Source organism: Aulonocara stuartgranti (assembly GCF_965226115.1).
Source record: "Aulonocara stuartgranti genome assembly, chromosome: 2".
NCBI classification, from domain to species: Eukaryota; Metazoa; Chordata; class Actinopteri; order Cichliformes; family Cichlidae; genus Aulonocara; species Aulonocara stuartgranti.
In genome coordinates, this window is record NC_138940.1 from 23,780,009 (window position 1) to 23,801,089 (window position 21,081).

The 21,081-nt window shown below is 40.0% G+C and overlaps 1 long non-coding RNA gene across 5 annotated transcripts in view; it reads right to left on the reverse strand.

Annotated features, from left to right (window-relative positions):
- Window positions 1-714: 714 nt before the first annotated feature.
- LOC309718420 overlaps window positions 715-21,081 on the reverse strand; it is a 30,164-nt gene continuing 9,797 nt past the window's right edge. Inside the window, exons 1-4 of one of the 5 annotated variants that reach the window (XR_014279973.1) lie at window positions 19,513-19,723; window positions 14,573-14,922; window positions 11,722-11,858; window positions 715-6,571 (exon numbers count right to left, since the gene is read on the reverse strand). This is a non-coding gene — a long non-coding RNA (uncharacterized lncRNA). Of the gene's footprint in view, window positions 6,572-11,721; window positions 11,859-14,572; window positions 14,923-19,441; window positions 19,724-21,081 lie in introns of those variants that run through there. The other 4 variants (XR_014279974.1, XR_014279971.1, XR_014279972.1 and 1 more) reach the window with 4 other exon arrangements.

The window sequence follows — 21,081 nt, forward strand, 5'->3', positions numbered from 1 at the left end:
TTATGCAAGTATGTGGCTATTTGAGATATAAGGGCGCACATTTGTTATCGCTTGTAAGGCGGAGCTTTTTCTCTCATGATACTTTCCTGAAAATGTGACAAGAGCGCCCTTCATCACTAATATTCCTCGCTTCTCCAAACTATATTCCTGTGTGATGATAGCTTCGCAGGTTGTCATTAAAAGCAGTAAAGGTAGTGGCGTGTTACATTAGCACTGGAACAGTTGTAGGTCTTGCTCAACAGCCCTTCTCTTCATTAAAAGTTGGTTAATTGACGGTGAACTCTATCTACTTGTGAAGGAGTAATGAGCTAGGAGGGAAGGTCAGGTTCAGTGAATCAGCACTGATTTCACTAATTAATATAAAGGAAAATCCAAGTAGACTATAAAGAATGAGAAAAAATAGCCTCATAACGTGCTCGTCTCCAAGTTTATTGCGCTGTATTAGTCCTCGCTGTAATCATACAATCGTACAAAGGGGAAAACACATGAGTTTCAGTGAGTTGGTAGTAGCACCAGCTCTGCGTCTTCCTTTTATCCTCTCATCTTCTGTCCATTTGACTGATCGTGTGCATATATGTGACTGCCTGTCCCTCCACCCTGCGGTGAGCGTGTTAGCCTGTTTAAGTGAACACTTTATCATCCTCTTCTCTGTCAGGGTCTGCTCTTCCACTCGCTTTGTTTCTCTGCTTCTGTGCTTTGCCTTTTTCATCTTCTCCTTTTTTTTTTTTTTTTTAAATGCTGGCCAGTCTCCATGCTTCTGTTCTACAGCTCTCCCTCCTCTTTCCTATCTCTGCATTATCTTCTCCATCTCTCCAGCTGTCCCTTTCAGTTCCTCTCCCCCTGCCCTCCCATCTGCTGATCATGCCCTGATTATTCTGCAGAGGGAGGCTCTTCCCCGTCAAACCGTCCTTCTCCCCGGATGTTCCCCACTCTGTCCCCTATCCATCAAGACTTTCTCCACACACAGTCGCTCCATCTGTCAGCCCCCCTCGGAATATTCTTTCCATTTCTTCAACCTTACTTCCCAACTTTCATTCATCGCCTTCTTCCCGCATCAGTATATTCATAAAACTATTTCTTCATCATTCGGATCCGTCCGTCCATTCACACAGCTAACTACACTTCTTCTGTTCCTCCTAACCAGTCCGCACCCTGCAGCAGTCAGATCAAAATGTAGAGAGACAGAGCATGAGCCAAGATAAGCTCTCCCTGCAGGTCACTGTCTATGTACCAGCTGATAGGAATCAATCTGCACCGCGGGACACTACTCCTTTTGTTGTGTTTCTCCTCTCTGTTACAGGCCCTGTACTTTTATGTCTCTTTCTCTTTAATCCTCCCCATTTTTCTGAAGCAGTGCCAAAAATCATTAAAGTGCGATACCTTCAATCCTTTCTTCCTCCTCACTGTCATTACAGAATTTGAATTGTATTTTGTTCTGCTTTTTGATTTAGTTTATACCGGTGGGTGTTCGCCACATAGCGTCTGTAATGCGGTGCAATCTGTCATTTAGGGTTTCTTTCATCTGCCACTTCAGAGGTATTCCTGTGGTTTATTGTACAAGATAAATGACTATAGGTTCTTTAGTTTGGTAGATTGAGGGGTCAGGATGGAAGCCTACTAAAGCTAATACTTGCTATTAGCCACAGATGTAACACACAGAGGAGACCAAAAGAGTTTGCATCAGCTCGGAACTGAATAGGCAAAGTCGGAACAGGGTTATCCCGTCCGGAATAAGTGCTATCAACATCAGCCTAAAAAGCCCCGGCAGTGCATGGGCCAGAGTAAGATTGGCAGAAGGTAAGTCATACTTTCAGCAGTTGTTTTCAAACAGTTGTTAGAATTTGAGTTTATTTTTTGCTTATTTAGTTCAAATTAAGTTTTACTAGAAAGGGAAGCATGCAGTGCAAAATCTGAAATTCGCAATTATCCTGAAATAAACAGCAATTACAAAGATAAAGAGTCATTAAGCCTTAAAAATGTAAGGCTTAATGACTCCCATTTCAGCATTTCATTTCTGTTCCTCAGCTGGGAAATACTGAGCAAAACACCTTGAATTTCAGCTGTTATGTGCTGGAAAATCTATAACAACGTGGGGCAAAAAGTAGTTAGGTAAGTTTCTTATTGTTCACCCATATTATTCGTAAATGGCCTGTATTTGTATAGCGCTTTACTTAGTCCATATGGACCCCAAAGCGCTTTACTCTACATTCAGTCATCCACCCATTCACACACACACACACACACATTCACACACTGGTGATGGCAAGCTACATTGTAGCCACAGCCACCCTGGGGCGCACTGACAGAGGCGAGGCTGCCGGACACTGGCGCCACCGGGCCCTCTGACCACCACCAGTACGCAACGGGTGAAGTGTCTTGCCCAAGGACACAACGGCCGAGACTGTCGGAGCCGGGGCTTGAACCAGCAACCTTCCGATTACAAGACAAACTGCCAACTCTTGAGCCACGATGAAACCGTAAGATGTATATTTTGGAAATAGCTTGGGATTTTGGATTATTATGGATAAACTAAAGAAAATTGCCAATTTTTAATTTAATTTTTAATGTTTTATGGTTAAATTAGTGTTTTTCCACTTTTGTTTAATTTCTGCACACCACAGCTTTATTACACTGTAATAACTATCTAGTGCTATTTGAGTCCACCACCAGGTCCATATGTATAAAAATGGGCCATTACTTATTTACACTATTAATTAACACCCCTCCCCCAACCATAAAAAACAGTTTTTATTTAAAAAATTTTTTTTAAAACAATCACAGATTTTTTCTTTAGCTCAAGTGGTTTAAATGCCTCCAAACATCTTCATTCAAGTTCATTTACTTATAGAAGTTATAAAAAATTCAACCGATTTGACATTTTTTATTACTGCTGCACAGCCTTACTTATAATATTTGGCACCAATTTTTTTTTCTATTTACATATTTTTTTTAAGTCTTTGAAATAATTCCCTGAATTACCTGTCCCCCATTACTCTTATGGAAATCCTTTTGAGACTTGTTATGATTAATTTAAAAAGTAATAATAGCGAAAAAGATGTTTCCTCCTATTTCATATTTCATCATCCAGGCATAAGGACCACATCATGGAGTCCTTATGGCTGGAGGAAAAGTTTTGTAGTGCTGGAACACTTTCCATCTCATGTGGTACAAGCAATGTAAAATAAAAGATTTTTATTTCATTTAAGTTTATATGTTATTTTATTACACACAGACACCAATGTGTAAAAATGTAAAAGTCTGCTTAAATTGAAAGTAATAGTACAAGTAAGGTGGTCCTGTTGCAAGAAATTATTAAAAGTCTTATTAAAAGCAAGGATTATAAATTAAATCCCTAAAATCGTTATTACTGCTTAATGTGACTTATTATTATGGTTATTGTTTTCATTTAATAGGTGTTAGAGATTTTTAAACCTTCGCAGGATTATGATTTTCTTAAACAGGGTGAAATAAGGATGATTGGGAATGAGGTTGAAGAAGGGGTGTTTCATCTAATGAATGTAAATTAAAACTTTTTTTGCTAAGCCCTAGCTGTGAAATCAAGTCAAAATTGCATGTTCCCACTGGTTTATTATAGCGTGAGGCAAGCTTTCACTGGTGTGAGGTCAGCCCCATCCTGTTAACTGTTGTTTTTTCTTTGTTTTGCTTTCAAAAAATTAACTAAATTAAAGAAATCAGTATTGTATGTAGCTTTGTGGTTAAATAAAGGTAATAAATTAACAAAATTTCATAATAAATAAATTCAATAAAAGAATTCAGCAAATTCTACTTCAAAAAAGATTATCAAGGAGGTTGGCGTGATACTTGTTTATTAACACCCTCTTAAAATATATTTGCAAAGTAAAGACGGGGACATTTTAGCTCTTAGAAAATGCAAATGTGTAAGTGACTGTACATTCAAAACACTTATTATTAGATATTGTCTCGTAACAGGAGGGACATTTACGGACACGTCATGCGAGGAGACAAAATTGTTTTAGCGTGATATCTCAGTTTGAGGAATATATTTTCTGATAATTTAACAAGTTCTCCATCAGAGAGAATCATAGAAAATTTGACAATGGTGCTATCATGAAATGGCACCAAATAGAAGGCATAGCATGGCCCAAGTGTACAGCAATCAATGGATGCTCGCTCAGCTTTTGTACTGTCTTGCAGCGTGTACTACTTTGCAACTAGAGACTCTTACTCTTTAAACCTGTGACACAGTTAGAAGAAATGCTTTGTGTCATTTCAATTTGCAAATCAGACTAATGTGGAGGATTTCAGCAGTACAAGGGACGTGTATAAAGCCTGACTACCAGCAAGGACTTTCTGCTGTAACATTTTCCTATATTTATTAACACAGCATAATTATGTTTGATTGGCATTTCAAGCTTATTCAGCTTCATTTTCAGAATCTGAAAGTCAGTTGATTGGACCATCTATTTTTTTTTTCTTTTTCCAAAATAAAAAACAGTTAGATTAATGTAGTTTTTATGCATCTTTTCATACACGTGTCTTAGATTAGTGTTCTCGGATCTAATTGGATTGCAAGCACAAAAGCGAAATCAGTCATGAAGGACAAAGTTTGAAATACTAAATGCCAAAGTAAATACAAAAAAAGCAATCTACGCTTGCCAAGAGTTGCGAGAATAAGTTTACTGAAGTTAATTAAAAGCTCACAGCCTTACTTAAGTTTGTTTCCTTGATCTTTTGCTATGGTCTTCACCACCTCCTGAGAGAAATATCCAACTCTTTAGGAGCTAAAAGTGAAATCCACAACATGTCAGACTAAGTTGCTTTGCGTACCTGCTGTTTGAGGTTTTTTATCTGAACGTTTTGCCTTAAATGAGGTTGCTCGGGTGGACTAGAGCAAACATTAAAGTTATGCGACATAGAACTAAAACCATGAGCTAAGTTATTCATGATTCATCACTATGAATAGGACCCTTTTTTTTTTAAACTGGACAGTCAAAAGCTGAATTAATTTGTGTTACTTCAAAGACATTAATTTAATTTTTTAAAAAAAGTTGAACTCTCGGTGAATGAATAGACAGAAACAGATTTTAGATGCTGGAAAGTTGGGTGACTTTATGTCCAATCTTCTATGGATATGTTGGATTAACTGTGACTAACCTCAGTGGAGGATCCCCCCCCCCACTAGAGGAAGGTCAGTGTAGAGGTGGATGGGAGTGGACCACACACACCTCCTGCCACGGAGAGATTTATCAAGCCAGCTTTGCTCCCCGAAACACATGGTTAATTTAGCAGCCATTACAGGTGACATTTTGATGAATAGAGAAGGCTGTTCACGCATACATAGGCCATAGGCATAAACACACACAAACACACGCACGCAGACGTGCTCATAGAAAGAATAATGGTCATTTTACTGCAGTCTGCAGGAGGACGGGAGATAAAAGTTAGTGTTGGGAGAATGATGTGTCAGGATGGTTTCATTAACTCAGAGATAGAAGACTCCTGTCTGAGGCATCAGCGATCATTCTAGGGGAAGAAATTATTCTTCACGGCTGGAGATGGACATGTGCACTAACATAGTGACAAACTACTCAGTTACTCACAGTTAATCCCAGCTGTTTACAGACCCAGATAATCCTGTCTGTGTAATTAGCACTCCTGCTAATCAGGATTTAGCTGAAATGCTAAAATGTACCTGTGTGCGCAGCCCGAGAGAAAAGTTGCACGCAGCCAGGAGACAAGAGGCCATTGCTCATTGATTCCCCCCTAACCCATTTATCATCATTTTCATCCCTTTAAACTGATATCTATTGATTTGTCGGCGCTGCCCTTCACTGCTTTGAGTAGGAGGTTCCACACATACCACAAACATTTGATCACTGTCAAACATGTGTTGGCTGGGGCTGTGACAAACACACACTAAGCTGCTCCACAAAGAGCTGTCTATTCAAACCAACAGATGATATAGAGTTGTTCTACCCACACATGCAGGATGCAGTCTGCCTACGGTTGAACAGCAGCCCAGAGCCAGGAGCGGATAGAAAATGTCCTTTATGAAGCAGCGACTCTGCTCGGGCTTCTATGTCTTGGCAGCGATTTGGCAGGGAGCAGAACAGACGTGCAGACAGACAATAGAGAAGTCTCTATGGAGATCAGCCTGCACCGCTACACGGCCACCGCTTCTTTTTTTTCCTCCCCATGTCCCGGTGCCTGCAGGGACACTGTATAACCCTTTAAAATACAGTTTCAAACCCCAGACAAATCAATTTCCTTCGCTTTGTTGAATATCAAACCTCTCCCAAGGACTAGCGTCAGATTCAGAAAAGATTATTTTGGGAAAATGAAATGAGAGACTCAAGAGTATGTAGCACTGAAGCATAACTCTTAATAATAATGATAATAAAAAGCCAATACTTTGTCAGTCTGTATCATCGCAGTAACAATCAGATCAGATCAAACAATCACATCAGATGCAAACTTGATTTGATTATGGTCTTTTCACCACTGTGGGTATTTTTCCTCTACGGGAGCCGGGGAGTAGAGTGGTGTCATTACCTTCGGCTCTGATCACGATGCATCCTGAAGGTCAGACCTGATGAATTGAAGAGACAGCACTGTTATAGAGAACAGCCATTATCCATGATAGTGAAAGAGATTATTCACTCTCCTGAGAGAGGAGAGGAAAGGAAATACTGAGCAGAGTAGATAAAGATTAAAGGACGAGAAATCAAAAGGAAAGGAAGAAAGGAAGGAAGGAAAGGATCCACATTCAGAGGGCTCAGACAAACACCTCAGTGAGGAGTCACTGTGAAATGCTGATAGCTGATGGGTGACAAAACTCCCCTACCCACTTAAAGCTGACACCTCGGTGCAACTGTTTCTTTCCACAGCATGCAGTCAGGGATGATATCATTGTACCTGAGAGAAGCTCGAATACTCCCAGCCCAGTTAGAGCTGACACCAGGAAACAGTCTCCCTCCTGCGCTCCCCTCTGTTTCAACTCAACATTTTCTCTCAGCGGAGATGTCCTCTGACAGAATTCAGCACTGTAACCACTACACAAGGCTGTTAGCTGAAGATATCCCCTCAGGCTGGAGTTTAAGGGCAGAAACGCCTGCTGGTTCGACTGAATTAAAATAATGTGGATTCCTAACCTCATCGCCGAATAATTTGCAAGCAATCTAAAAACACGAGGACATTCTTTTCACCCCGTAACCCCTTGAATTATGTTTAAAACTGAGGCAAGAAATATGCAGCTTGTAATCTATGGGATATCCCATCCAAATAGGGGACTTCTTGAACCCTAAGCCTATCTTCTAGTCTGTCTCTGCTTCTCTCTGCAGGCTGTGGTGATGAAGTGCTTTGTGCCTGCAGTAGTCCAGCGGTGTGCCATGCATGTTAAAAAGCCAGTGATGGCGGGGGGAAGCCTGGGGAAGGCTGTGCAACCAACAAAGCTGCAGGCCAGAAGCCACGCTGTAGGCCGGGAGGTGAATAAATGATTTGAATGGCAGTAAAATCTTTCTATCCTGTATATATCGTACTTACTATTGTTTGAGTACTTGCGATTATTTTATTGTACTTTTTATATTTTACATTTATATTTATTATTTATCTTGCAGCAAGGGAGTGGCACTCTGTACAATGACAATAAAGGCTATTCTATTCTAAAAGGCGGATGCAAATGGGCTCGGTCTGGTACGTAAACATACAGCCACATGCATGAAATGACACGAATAAACAAAGCCGTGTGTCTGGTTTTATCTACAGATACAAACGTAATGGCGATGCATGAGCACAGCTGCAGATGGGCGCGTTCACTCACACAAACACCAGTGTGAGTCTGCATATTGTACATCAGTCAACCCCATTATCATCTGCAGGAGATGAATACTGACAAGAGCAAGATGCTAAGAGAAAACAGCCTGTTTTTCTTCTTCTACGTCCTCCACGTTCACACAGCTATTACATTCATAAGACATGATTATACAACTAACTACAGGGAACCTTTTCAGTTATGGAGATATTTGAGTTTTGGAAATAAAAGGAACATTTAAAAAGCTGCCAAATTCATCTTGAATCTAAATTGCAAGAAAATAGTTCATTTAATGCCACAAAAAGATTTGAAGAAAGTTCCTACTGCATGCACACACGCGTGCGTATATGTGTGTTGTGCGTGCATGTGTTCGTGTGTGTCTGTATACACCTGAATCTGAAAGCTCTGAGGACTAAATTAGAGAAAGAGTAGGTGCTCTGTTTCTGAAGAGAGGAAGGCTAGACCACTTCATGGGTCACACCTCTAGACTCCATCAGCACTCCGGGCCTCATTGAGAAGAAGATCTCTGGGGTGCAGGGCGGAGAGGATGACCCGAGGTTGGCCTGGGGAAGTCATGCTCAGAGAGGCAGACATCACTGCACAGGTCAACTGTGCTTCTCAAGGGGGTGATTAAAAAGTTAGAGGTGTGATTTTCTGCTGTTGCTGCAAAATACAGCACAGTACCCGAGGCAAAAATGTATTCGGTTTTTCTCCTGTGAGTATTTTACATTTTGGCATTTAAATGACTGTAATATTAACATAAAATTAATCATAATGTGAAATTATCTGAAGTTGACTTGACTTCCGCCTACCTTAAAACTGCTACAGAATACCAAGACAATACATTTACATTTTCTCCACATGGTCCACCTTCTTGGTTTTATCTCTGGGATATTATCAGTTTAAGACAGTGAGACTGAAACTCAAAGTCTCTGCTTGTGACTCATCATCGCCAGCTGTACAGTGCTGAATACATTCTGGTTAGATGAAGAATAGTGTTTTCCCTATAGCTTTTCTATATCAAACAAGTTATCTCAGCAGGATTTACTGACTAGTGACTAATATTGTGTTATATTGTCAAAGGAGCTTGCAAAGAAAAGCGTCTGGACTTCTTTAAGTTGCTTGAAGACGTTTCACCTCTCATCCGAGAAGCTTCTTCAGTTCTAAGGTCAAATGGTGGAGAGTCCCAGATATAAACCTAGTGGGAGTGACCCCCCACAGAGGGACAAAAGGACCCCCTGATGATCCTCTAATCGCCTGAGCCAAGGTGGGAAACTGGGTGTGGATCCCAATCAGCCAGAGTTTCGGGTGTGTTCATTGTGAAACCTGGCCCCACCTTATCATGCGAATTCCTGAGGTCAGATGGCCCAGGATGTGAGTGGGTGTTAAGGCGTCTGGGAAGGGATCTCAAAACTGGATTATAGATGGCAGAGAGTTGGTGTCGTAAACCCCCGCCTCTGTTCAAAGATGGTCGCTCACAGTGGACATAGATGGCTTCTTTTGTCCCTCTGTGGGGGGTCACTCCCACTAGGTTTATATCTGGGACTCTCCACCATTTGACCTTAGAACTGAAGAAGCTTCTTGGATGAGAGGTGAAACGTCTTCAAGCAACTTAAAGAAGTCCAGACGCTTTTCTTTGCAAGCTCCTTTGACTACGATGACCTGGATGACTGAGAACCTTCACAGACATATTGTGTTATATTGCTACCCTGTGCCGAGAATTGGCTCAAGGTTGGTGAGAAGAAGGGAGTCACTTACTTTGATCCACTAGAAATAATTTACTGCAAATAAACTAACAAAATGCAAACATCAAAGAGGGCTGATGCCAGGTGGAGTGGAGCTAAATGAATTGAAGCTGCTAAAGTTCCAGCAACTAAACAAAAAACTGGAATTGAAGTCTGAGCACGAGCCAAATTAGCATAGCCAAAGGCTCCTCCAAACAAAGGCTCTCTGACAAGCCCAAACTTCCCAAGACACCAACAGTTAACCAAGCAACGAAAAAGCTTAAACCAACTCAAAGCACAATTAGTGGTGTACACCAAAACTACCAGGCCAAGCTTCTAAGTTACAGATATCACAACACCATTTAACATTAAGGTCACTTAATCTTCATAGACTTATTAGTTATACCATACTGAGCCATGTTAACCAAATATCATAAGCATTTTGGATACACAGTGGTCCCTCGCTATAACGCAGTTCTGTGTTCTGCATCCTGATTGGCTGTAAACCACTTTCAATCAATCTCCTCCGTGCCATGTCTCCTGTACAGTACAGAATGTGTTCACCTTGTCAAATATACATAAATCTTTGATCGCTAGCGGTTTGATGCTGAAGTGCTGTACTGTATATTTGTAAGTTTCTCCCCAATAAACACAACAATGTCGATGAAACATTTTGCACCGCCAAAAGCACCCAAAAAGGCAGAGGAAGATGCTAACCATCGCACAAAAAGTTGGACATCTGGACATGCTAAAAGAAGGTAGAAGTTACCGTATTTTTTGGATTATACCCTTATATTATATTATACCCTGAAAACAGGGTTTCATTCTATAATACTGGACTTGTTTTTCTATGAAGGTTTGAACTTTGAAAACGTTCATGCCTGTCTGAAAACAGTGTATAAAGTGTGTAGTGAGGGGTTCTACAGCCTTAAAACATCTATCTAAAAAATAAAGTTTCCCCTATTGTGGGTTATTTGTAGAATGTAACTCCCGCGATAAACAAGGGACCACTTTATTGGCCATATATTTTGTCTTTAAATTATACGGCAAACCCAGAAACACATGTACCAGAACAAATGCAGTGTTGCAGTAACAGCCAGAAATTCCAAGCTCCCTAGTTCTTGCCAGTGCATTCAAAATTAATCTCAACCCTAGTCTTTGGACAGATACGTGTGCTGGGTACTTACGCACTGATTCCACTGGCACCAAAAACTGGGAACCATCTGTAAACCAGGGAAATGCTCCCAAGACATTGTCTTCAGCCACAAACTTGCCTATATATGATCAACCACTAAAGAGATGCATGGCTCATGGAAGTTGAAATATGGCTATATTTAACCCAAAACAACATGTAAAATCTTAAAATTTAATTCTTTGGTTTGAAAGCCAAACAAAATAGCGACTGGTGCTGCCTTCCTCCAACACTAACAAAAATTAACTCAACTAAAGTTATTAAAATACCCAGTACAAACAAAACAACATCTTTTGCAGAGCTCTCAAGCATCTTTGTCACAATGGTGAATTCCAAAATTTAATTCCTTGATTTTTTTTTTTTTTTTTAATATCCTGGATGAGCCCCTATTTGTCACGAACTAGCTCAAAGGTGGAAGTCCACATAAGAAGGTAACTCAAATAAATAGAATTTATTGTAAACTATCAAAATGCAAACATCAAAGAGGGTTGTTGCCAGGAACATTTCTATACTCTGAAATGTTTCTATATATCTACATGGACAGGGCATACTGGTATTCCTCAGACTTCCTCAGATATTTTATGGAAAAATGTGTCATGTCCCTCGATAAGTAAATCTAATAGTTTCTTTGCTTTGTGAGTTGCGTTTGGTTCTCTTTCTCTATAGGGCCTCTGTATAAATGTGAGCCAATGCAGAAAAATTTCCAACAGGTTCACAAACTTTTTCCTGCAACTATACGCTGATTATGCGTTAGTTAATCCTATTAATCCTGGTTACATTAAAAGTTAACCACCTTTGCTTCCAGCTTGAAATTGGAATAATAAACCACTGAAAGGTCCCTTCAAATTATTTGTGGTACACTGAATAAATAATATTAATCCAGTAATACAACTTACCCCTCTGAAACATTCATATATGCCATTGCAACTCGATATGGTTTACCATTATGCATTTAAATTGCACTGGCAAAATTGCCTCAGTCATTACAGCACCTTTGTAGGCAAAACTCGTACCTGTCTTTGTCTTGATGTTGGAACTACTGCTGCTTCGCTGACATGCTGGACTTGCTACACAGAAGTGTTTCAGGCATGTTTTTTAAGTAGTCCGTCTCAGATATTCAATCCAGCTGTCGCAGAGGCTTGCTTTTTACCTGTGATATATGCATGAGTTGAAGCGTAGCCTTTGAATTTCAAGTCTATTTTCCTGCATTTTACACAGTGCACAGTAATTGTGTGCCAGGCTCTGAGTGCTTCCAAAACACAGGTGACCTAAAACTCAATGCACTGCCTGAGCGCCTCTTGTGTAGACCCACATAGAGCACCAAAGCTGCTGCGGTTTTTCTGCTAAGCCCTGAGGGTTAGATTTGGGCATTTAGATTTATTTTTAACCATAAGCATATCTAGTCTTAGAATTGACTCTCCCTTGAATATAATTATTTTGACAGTAGTGGCAGGATCACCTTCTGGTTAAGGAACACCATAAATATTTTTAGAGAATAGGAAGAGAATGCAAGGCAGAGAATGTGGGGTGTGCATGTCAAGGTATCCATACCTCCTGCAGAGATTCTGCAAAAGCTGTCTGACTGCCCCTACTAGAAGGTGACACGGTTAGAGGTGAACAGCACCTACAGTGGGGCAAAAAAGTATTTAGTCAGCCACCGATTGTGCAAGTTCCCCCACTTAAAATGATGACAGAGGTCAGTAATTTGCACCAGAGGTACACTTCAACTGTGAGAGACAGAATGTGAAAAAAAAATCCATGAATTCACATGGTAGGATTTGTAAAGAATTTATTCGTAAATTAGGGTGGAAAATAAGTATTTGGTCACCTCAAACAAGGAAAATCTCTGGCTCTCACAGACCTGTAACGTCTTCTGTAAGAAGCTTTTCTGTCCCCCCACTCGTTACCTGTATGAATGACACCTGTTTGAACTCATCATCTGTATAAAAGACACCTGTCCACAGCCTCAAACAGTCAGACTCCAAACTCCGCCATGACCAAGACCAAAGAGCTTTCGAAGGACACCAGGAAAAGTATTGTAGACCTGCACCAGACTGGGAAGAGTGAATCTACAATAGGCAAGCAGCTTGGTGTGAAAAAATCAACTGTGGGAGCAATCATCAGAAAATGGAAGACATACAAGACCACTGATAATCTCCCTCGATCTGGGGCTCCACGCAAGATCTCATCCCGTGGGGTCAAAATGATCATGAGAACGGTGAGCAAAGATCCCAGAACCACACGGGGGGACCTGGTGAATGACCTGCAGAGAGCTGGGACCAAAGTAACAAAGGTCACCATCAGTAACACACTACAACGGCAGGGAATCAAATCCCGCAGTGCCAGACGTGTTCCGCTGCTGAAGCCAGTGCATGTCCAGGCCCGTCTGAAGTTTGCCAGAGAGCACATGGATGATACAGCAGAGGATTGGGAGAATGTCATGTGGTCAGATGAAACCAAAGTAGAACTTTTTGGTATAAACTCAACTCGTCGTGTTTGGAGGAAGAAGAATACTGACTTGCATCCCAAGAACACCATACCTACTGTGAAGCATGGGGGTGGAAACATCATGCTATGGGGCTGTTTTTCTGCCAAGGGGACAGGACGACTGATCCGTGTTAAGGACAGAATGAATGGGGCCATGTATCGTGAGATTTTGAGCCAAAACCTCCTTCCATCAGTGAGAACTTTGAAGATGAAACGAGGCTGGGTCTTCCAACATGACAATGATCCAAAACACACCGCCCGGGCAACAAAGGAGTGGCTCCGTAAGAAGCATTTGAAAGTCCTGGAGTGGCCTAGCCAGTCTCCAGACCTCAACCCCATAGAAAACCTGTGGCGGGAGTTGAAAGTCCGTGTTGCTCGGCGACAGCCCCAAAACATCACTGCTCTCGAGAAGATCTGCATGGAGGAATGGGCCAAAATACCAGCTACTGTGTGTGCAAACCTGGTAGAGACCTATAGTAAACGTTTGACCTCTGTTATTGCCAACAAAGGTTATGTTACAAAGTATTGAGTTGTATTTTTGTTATTGACCAAATACTTATTTTCCACCCTGATTTACGAATAAATTCTTTACAAATCCTACCATGTGGATTCATGGATTTTTTTTTTCACATTCTGTCTCTCACAGTTGAAGTGTACCTCTGGTGCAAATTACTGACCTCTGTCATCATTTTAGGTGGGGGAACTTGCACAATCGGTGGCTGACTAAATACTTTTTTTGCCCCACTGTATACACTATGTTGAATAGTTCCTATCTTCCAGCCATCTAACTTAGCAAATATTCCAAGCAATAGCAACTGAAAGAAATGTACTTTTAGCTAACAGTGTTCTTTTACACAGAAAAGTGCACTGATTGAGAGATCTAATATTACACTGAGTTATCATGTTCTAAAGGCAGATTTAATCCTTAGGAGAACATCTGCTATGGTACAAAAAAGCCTTGGGCAGCTGTTGATAAACTATAAGCTGTCAATCATGTCTTATGCCCCCCCCTTTACATCCCTGAGGGACACAGAGAAAGGGGGGGAAAGACAGAGTTAATCAAAGGAGTAGTTTTCCAATTAAGTGACAGCGAAAGTTACAGGATTGTATCTTGAATCCATTTGGCTTACTTCATGCCTAAGATGAGAGCTCTAAATAGACTCTGTTGATTCTCAGGTTTAGTGATTAAGCTTGTCATGGCATATAAGAGTTCCACAGAGTGCTGTTTTTACACCGCATTGTCTTGATCCTGTGTGGCTTTATGCCATCCCAGGGAAAGCTTTTAGAAGCACAATCACTGCTGTGTTTGAAAAATGTCACCCCGCGTCATGTGTGTTGAGATTAAATTCAAATGTTTTCTGATGCTCATCAGCTTACCCTATGAATTATTCCAAGAAGCTCCTTTCCCGCTAAAGCAATTTGTTCTGATGGGACTGTAGGTCATCCACGTGGATCCGGAGTGTGGCCTTAGTGTACGATTACATGTTTAGCTCCAATATTGATGTAATCCACAATGGGTATTACCCTCTAGCAGATATGCATCGGGGGACTTCAAATCTGCACCCAATCTCTCCCTATCTTGCCCCTGCAGCTTTTTCCATCAAACGGCAGCGATTTGGCGCACTTCTCCTGATGGGGTGCTCCTCTATTCTCCTGCGGCTGTTGGACGGCTGACCCTCAATCCAAGGCGCCTCTTCGAACACGTCTGAATGTTTTATTCATGACACCTGTAGAACACAGTAAACTGCTAAACCGCAACCAAAACAAAACGCCTCAGTTACCTCAGGAGAACCACTTTCCCTGTTGAAATAAGACACTTCATGTCTCTGTTGCAGGGGTGTTTAGATGCTCATACTATGAAACAACCACACTGGGACAACTGAATCCATTTCACCGGTTGCAAAAAGATATGCTTATGCACATCAACCCCTCTGTTTGACTAAAAATATATTCTTATTTCTTGGAGGATGTCAAGCAAGGATAATTACACCACTGACACGTCCCCAAAAATAGCCATGCTAGTCTGTTGTTTCTAAGCAACTCATTGTATTTAAATCTATTTCTCTTTTTTTTGTTCATTTGCTGTCTCACCGAGAATAGATATAAATAATCACAGCACTCATATAACTGCACCCACCCAGTACCATTTAGCTCAGCTTAGCATAAAATTAAAAACAAGAGACTACCAGCCAAGAAATTGTCTGCTACAAAACCACTTCTTGTTTTTACAAGGGTTTTTGTATGAATTATGTAAATGTGGCATAACATAAAATATCAAGCATGGTTCTCTTCAGAGGGTGGCAGCTAGGCTAGGAGTTTTTAGTGTACTTTTACATCTCCCCCCAACAAACTTACTGTTTTTCAGCTAGCTGTTAGCATAGAGATTGATTAGCTTAACTTAGCATATCAAACATAGGACATATGAAAACAGAGGCTTGTAGAACATTACACAACCTCGATGTTTTTTCTTAGCTTTTGTTCCCACTTTGGGTTTAAAAAGGAGACCTAATATGCTTTCTTCTTCTTCTTTTTTAACCACTTAAGGATGAGATAACGTTAAATAGGTTATAAAACGGGGTGAGAAATATAAGTCCAGACATGTGTGGTATCCACAGAAACCTCTGAATCTCTGCTAAAATGTCGTATAAACTACGGTGGCCCCTAGAGACAAAGCACGTACAAACTTCAAAACACTTGCAAACTCCAAAACACATGCAAACTCCAAAACACGTACAAACTCCAAAACACTTGCAAACTAAAAAACACTTGCAAACTAAAAAAACACATGCAAACTCCAAAACACGTACAAACTCCAAAACACTTGCAAAATCCAAAACACTTGCAAACTAAAAAACACATGCAAACTCCAAAACACATGCAAACTCCAAAACACTTGCAAACTAAAAAACACATGCAAAATCCAAAACACGTACAAACTAAAAAACACTTGCAAATTCCAAAACACAACGGAAGTGCTCCAGGACGCTAGGGGCAGTGTTGAGCTTTTGTTACCTAGTAACTACATAAGCCAGGAAGTACCAATGACCGGATTTGGGGTTTGCAGCCTTAAAGGCCGCATTTTAAGGCCGATTACGTCACAGCGACAAGAGAAGGCTTTCCCAATTCAAAGGCTGCTCGAAATGCGGCCCTCAAATGCGTCCATAATTTCCCTGAATTTTAAGGATGGGTCGGTGTAGCCTTCATGGCCCAACATATCCCAGACTTCATAGTGCGGTGGTGGTGTGGATAATTTTGCCGAAAAAAAACGGTGGAAGCGGAGCGGAGGAAGAGTAAACTTTCAGAAGTAAGTACTGAATATTATGTCACTTATTTATGCGCAAATATTTTTTTAATGAAGAACCATTAAACCATTATTGTTGGCCACATGTCGGGAAAGTTATGTGACATTAGTGATGTCTGTACTTTCAGAATTAACTTGGTTTTAAAGCCTTTACTTTTAAAAATATATATATATATATATATAGTCGACCTTAATCTTACAGAGATTGTGATGATTTTGTGGATAATTAAAGTCAGTCATATATCCACAAACACAACAAGCTGAAAGTCAGTGATGCTGCTCGGTTTGCAGTCCTGAATATCACGGCACAAGCAGGATTCACTGCACTTTAATGTTAGCTATGTTATATTGCTGCCTCTGTTCGGTGGTGTCGAGCCAAACGGACTTTAACGTGTGTTTGAACGAGCTGACGGTTCACTCATTAAGCTGAAAGAAAGATGCTTTAATCACAGGAGTCACACATGTGTCCACTGCACCATCTGGGAACTCCTCTTGTTTCGTAATAACACAAACACTAAATCCTCCTTCTTTTGTGCTGTTTTGTAGCAGTGTATACACCTGAGACTTTCACCTGTCTGTCTGTCCTGCACTCGCTCTCTGTTTCTTTCTCTCTGATTGTGGAATAAAAGTATGAACATGTGTTTATAAGTCACACTTGTGTTTGAATCCTGCAGCTTATCACACATTTGATTTCCATGTGTGACAACTGCAAGTGTCCAGAGTGAGGACAGACTGAGGGACACACTGCTGCACATCATCTGTGAGGCTTTGCACCCCTGATGATCCACCAGGACAAACTCAGCAGTGTGTGAGGAAGAGGAGGAGGAAGAGCCAGCAGCAGCTGACAGATGGAGAGAATAGACAGACTGTTCCCTGTTTGTGAAGGACTGCTAGAAAAGTTTAAAATAACTAATTGTCTGTCCTGAATCAGTCTTATTAGGTAATGTTCAAATAATTTTATCATTCCAGTGTTTTCAGTGTGGGAGAAAGTACTCAGGGCCTTCAAGTTACACACTATGAAAGGCAGCAACAAGTGTAATATTCAGAAACCTAAAGTATGTATCAGCAGCAGAATGGACCTAAAAATAAATGTTTGTTCCAGTTCTATGAAGCTTTGAGTATTTTGGATCAGTAGCACTGCTGTGTTTGTTGCATCATATTGCTGTAATTGTTTATATGCTTTATATATTCTGAGGTAAGTTGATCTATAATGTTACATCATATTCTATAAGGATGTTATGTGTTTGTAGACTTTCTGCTCAGTTTGACCCATTTAGGAGAAGCCAGCCTGTTTAAGGCTCTGATATCTATTCTGTATGACTTAAAGCAGTTATGACATGGTCTGATTTTCTCACCCAATAAAGGAATATTTCATATATCAGTCTACTCTTCATTTTATCAGAAACAGTTATCACAGCTCGTACATTTTCTTTTTATAAATATATGTAAGCAATGAGCCAAATTTAGTAATGCCAACATACTGAAGGAACAACATTTGTCTCTTATATATGATACACCTATATATGCACTGTCAAAGATACTTGTCTTTGAGTGAAGATTTAAGGTGATAAGACATATAAATAACTGCAATTTGAATCTGTACTGAAGCTCAGTATTTGACACAGAGTTCATGTTCACTGCTGTAATAGCTAATAATGATTAATATAATAACTATAATATTGGCCATATTATATTTACATTACCAAAGTGATATGACTTTAGTCTCATGAACAACATCAGCTAATTCTTATTTACTAATTAATCTTGAAATAACTGTTCAGTACAGAAATGAAGCCCAAAAATCATGTTTTACTGTCCTGTGGTCTCAGCCTCAGATACTTATCAAATCACACAAAGCTCTTGTAGAAACAAACAAACAAATGAACAAAATATGTTCTCCCTCATTTCTGTCAAACCAAGTTGTATGACACGTTTCCAGCGGTTAGTATCATGGTTGCTAGGCAACCTGGGAAGCGCAACGGAGACTAGACCGTCCCATACAGACAAACTTGCCGTTTATTTTGCAAATCGAGCTCAACACTGCCCCTAGCGTCCTGGAGCACTTCCGTTGTGTTTTGGAATTTGCATGTGTTTTTGAATTTGCAAGTGTTTTGGATTTTGCAAGTGTTTTGGAATTTGTACGTGTTTTGGAATTTGTACGTGTTTTGGATTTTGCAAGTGTTTTGGAATTTGTACGTGTTTTGGAATTTGTACGTGTTTTGGAATTTGCATGTGTTTTGGAATTTGCATGTGTTTTTTAGTTTGCAAGTGTTTTGGGTTTTGCAAGTGTTTTGGAATTTGTACGTGTTTTGGAATTTGCATGTGTTTTTTAGTTTGCAAGTGTTTTGGGTTTTGCAAGTGTTTTGGAGTTTGTACGTGTTTTGGAATTTGCATGTGTTTTTTAGTTTGCAAGTGTTTTGGATTTTGCAAGTGTTTTGGAGTTTGTACGTGTTTTGGAGTTTGCATGTGTTCTTTAGTTTGCAAGTGTTTTGGAGTTTGCATGTGTTTTGGAATTTGCATGTGTTTTGGAATTTGCATGTGTTTTGGAATTTGCATGTGTTTTGGAGTTTGCAAGTGTTTTGGAGTTTGTACGTGCTTTGTCTCTAGGGCCCACCGTAATAAACCATTTCTACAACCACCAAACACACAGAAAACAAGCCGTGATTAAACGAGCAGTTACGTAAATGCGCCGAAGACCGCTAAACAAACAAAACCGAACCGGAAATTCACATGCGCATGCATAGAAACAACAGGTGGGATAGTTTGTCAGGTAGGATGGATTCCCAGAACACCTGTTAAAGATAGGCTGGTTAGCTTCCAGAGCTATCACTGACTCCACACACCAAGTTTCACCACAATCAGACCAAAATTCACTGTATGCGCCGCAAAAGAAGATCACAAAAACACATAGCGGCGCAAATGCGCTAAGACAGAGATTGGCTTACTGTCTAGATTTCCTCCGATATTTTCACCGGTAGCTGGTAGCAACTTGGTTATCAGAAGTTACCACGCCTACCTAGCCGCATCAGAACCATTTTCCGTCAACAACGTCCATTTTAGACCCACCTACAGGCACGTGACTGGACAGACGCCACATGCAGAAAATTTGGGCCCACGTGGATTGTGGCATTGCAACGTCTGATTGGTTGAAGTGTCGTGAACGGGCATCGTTACTTTGATTCTATTGGCTAAAACGATTAAAAAGAGGTGTCAATCATGCAAATTGACCAAAAGAAACCAAAGTTACAGCCCCTCGGAGTTTAAAGGGCCCATTACCATGTAAATGTGTGGTTGTTGCATAATTTAATTTTTGCTTGATGCAAAACTAAGATTAAAACTAATAAAACAAGTTCCAAAAAGAGACTTTTCCATTTGATTACATCTTTTATGATGGATTATGCAGAAAAAGTAGAATTGGGCTGAAATATCTATTGCTTTATTACCTATTCAGGTTTTAAATCGTGTTTTTAAAAAGTAACTAAGTAATTAATTACTTTTGAAAATAAGTGATCAGTAAAGTACCTTTTGGGGAAGTAATCAGTAATTAGTTACTGATTATTTTTTTCAAGTAACTTGACCAACACTTGTTTTACACATGTTATTTCAGACATTTTTTCCACTTTTGGTAGAGATGTATATGCTGATTCGAGGTACACAGGTCTGGCTGTGAGCACAGAATCCCTACGCACCTTTTGTTCAAGTGTTTTGTTTGCAACAGGCAGCCAATCAGAAGAAAGATGGCTTAAAGTGAGGAACAAGGAAGCTAAAATAGATCAAGGCTCAGTATATAAAAAATAAGCATTATGTTGAACTTGAAATCATGCAAAGCTATGAATATGGAGCGGGGTCTCTTTAAATAAATTTTGTCTACTCTAAGCATGAAACACTGAACATTTTTAATTGATCAGTGCATTTTTTCAGAATGCTTATAAAATGATTTTTGTATAATCCTATCGGTCTTTGTTATTGTGGTTAGTTTTGATAGTTAATTAGAGTCAGTTGTGATGTTATTATCATCGTATTATTTACAGCAGACTTTTCTTTGACTGGTTAATTACTGGAGTTGTAGCTAGGTTGTATTATTTGTATATTTTTATATATGCTTGCGCTTTTAGAGACCAACATTATTTGCAGATTTTCTTAAAAGTCACAATTATACAGGAAATCATGCATAACAAGCATTCACTTTATAGCACATATCATTTATATATTCTTTGTCTATATGGGTGCTAAGCATGCTATCCAACTCATATAGGGTCATCCTCACAGCACCCCACACTTGAAACATGTTGCCATCCACACTCACAAAAGCGACAGTAATTGAACTCCAGTCATTTGCTTTACTACAAATAGACCTCTGATAGGTTAACCTCTTTTATGAGAGCTTTGTATGCACAGAGGAAGAAACAGAGTAATAGATGGATTGGGACAAGAATGGAGAAGCAGGCCTCGGCCAGACATGCAATTAGAGGCATGTGGAGACACTGAGGTGGAGTCAAGGGTGATATTGCTAGTGGACAAATGCTAAGAAAAAACAAAATCCATAAACATGTCCTCTGGATCCCTTCAGTCCATACAGTTTTTT